Genomic DNA, 2,792 nt, shown 5'->3' on the forward strand with positions numbered 1-2,792 from the left:
TGTACGTATTACTATGGTAGGCATAACCAATGAATACACAATCAATGGTTTTAGGTCCTATCTTAACCCTTTTAGGTTTAGGAACTACTACCTTAGCCAAACATCCCCATAGCTTCAAGTATTTATAATTAGGTTTGTGACCTTTCCATACTTCATAAGGTATCTTTTGCGTTTTTCGATGTGGTAGTTTGTTAAGAATATAGTTGGCAGAAAGCAAGGCTTCCCCCCACAAGTTCTGCGGTAATCCAGAACTTATTAACATAGCATTCATCATCTCCTTCAATGTTCGATTCTTGCGTTCAGCAATACCATTAGATTGAGGAGAATAAGGCGCGGTAGTTTGATGAATAATTCCGTGTTCCGAACAGAATTTCTCAAATGGTGAATCATATTCACCACCTCTATCACTTCTTATGGCCTTAATCCTTTTGCTAAGTTGATTTTCAACTTCTAACTTGTAGTGTTTAAACACTTCAATTGCTTCGTCTTTACTTTTGAGCAAATACACATAGAAATATCGAGTACAATCATCGATAAAAGTGATAAAGTACTTATTACCTCCTCTAGTTTGAACAAATTTTAAATCACATATGTCGGTGTGAATTAAATCTAGGGGTTCGGTACTTCTTTCAACAGAACAAAAGGGTAGACGTGACATTTTGGCTTCTACACATATATCGCATTTGTGATTAGGATTTAAATCACACTTTGGTAATAAATTTAATTTGATTAGTCTACGCAAAGTGTTATAACTTGTATGTCCTAATCGTTCATGCCAAATGTTAAATGACTCAAGCAAGTAAGAAGAAGATGTATTCTTATTCATAATTGGAGGTACGGCAGTCATTACATTCAATTTAAAGAGCCCCTCATTTAGGTAGTCTTTTCCTACAAACATTTCATTCTTTGATAGTACAAATTTGTTCGAGACAAATACTAGTTTAAACCCATTCTTACTTAGTAGAGAACCAGATACCAAGTTTTTTCTAACATCGGGCACATGAAGAACATCATTCAGAGTGAGCTCTTTTCCACTTGTCATTTTCAGCACTATCTTCTCATGTCCTTCTACCTTGGAAGATGACGAGTTTCCCATATAAAGATGTTCATCATGATCCATTGCTTTGTAGGTAGAGAACATCCCGCGGTTTGAGCATATGTGACGAGTAGCTCCAGTATCTACCCACCACTCCTTAGTGTTTCCAATTAAGTTGCATTCAGAGACGACCGCAGAAAGATTCATGTCTTGTACCTTATCAGTGAGGTTCTCATGTTCTGTTACATTGGCCTGGTTAGTTTTTCCCTTCACATTTTTTGGCTTTCGACAATCCTTGGATCGATGTCCTGCCTTGCCACAATTGTAACAGTTGCCTTTAAACTTTTTAGCAGTTTTTTAAGAACCAATTTGTCCTTTCCCATTGTGCTTCCTCTTTTTGCTTGTCTTAAAGCCTCCTTCTATAATGTTGGCTTTTGATTCCATCGAAGTAGATGCACCATTCCTTTTTTCCGTTTTGCGATTGTCTTCTTCTATTCTCAAACGGACAATGATATCTTCAAGTTTCATTTCCTTCCGCTTGTGCTTGAGGTAATTCTTGAAATCCTTCCATGAAGGTGGTAATTTCTCAATTAGTGCAGCGACTTGGAATGATTCACTTAGTTTCATTCCTTCGGCATGGATGTCGCTAAGTATGATCTGAAGTTCTTGAACTTGGGATATGACAGTCTTGTTGTCAACCATTTTATAATCCAAAAAACGACCGACAACGAATTTCTTCCTGCCGGCATCTTCGGTTTTGTACTTTGTGTCCAAAGATTCCCACAGTTCTTTTGCAGACTTAGCATTGCAGTACACATTATATAATGTGTTATCCAGTCCATTAAGCACATAATTTCTGCATAAGAAATCAGAATGCTTCCATGCATCAACCGCAGCCAATTTTTCAGCATCACTGTCTTGCTCGGTATATGAAGGCGCGTTTTCTTTGAGAAATTTAGCCAGATTTAATGTCGTCAGATAAAAAAGCATTTTTTGTTGCCAACGCTTGAAATCTGACCCATTAAACTTTTCTGGTTTTTTCCCGGTCGTATTCGAGAGTGTGGTACCAGAAGTTGCCATTTCTGAATGCAACCAGAAGATCAACGATAAGAAGGAGTAGAAACAGAAACAAATAATAATTGAAAAAGCAAATTCGTTTTAAGATTGTTGTTTCTAGAGTTTGAATTCACTTCTTCGAAAACAATCCGACAGAATTACCTAATTGCAAGAATTGATCAACAGGATCCAAAATTGTAATTCGAGCCCACCGACTTCACGATGTGTCCTTAAAACGAATTTGCTGCCTTCAATGGTGCTAAAGGCGTCCAGCAATCGTTTCCCAGGATAGAACGAACTTTTCGTCTCCTACGGAAGCAGCACTGCAGTCCGTAGGAGTTCCAACGAACTCAACGAAGTGTTTTTTACTTCGAGACAATATCAGAACGAGAGAGAGGGAAATGAGATTCAAAGCACAGAAAGTTTGCAATGAAAATGGTGTAAATTTTCTGGTAGAAATGATGGCTATTTATAGACTTGTTCGTGGCCATTCGAACAGTCATCACCTTTCAGACAAACCTCAAAAATCCGAACAGACATACTGTTCTTAAAAGTCGTGTCTTTTAAGTCGGTTAACAGTCGGCTAACAGTCGACCGTTTTGTCGGTAAACAGTCGTCTGTTTGGTCGGTAAACAGTCGAAACAGTCGACTGTTAAAAGAAAATAAAACACCCGGAATAAGCCAAAATTTAAATTTCATT

Source organism: Olea europaea, chromosome 7, assembly GCF_002742605.1.
Source record: "Olea europaea var. sylvestris chromosome 7, O_europaea_v1, whole genome shotgun sequence".
NCBI classification, from domain to species: domain Eukaryota; kingdom Viridiplantae; phylum Streptophyta; class Magnoliopsida; order Lamiales; family Oleaceae; genus Olea; species Olea europaea.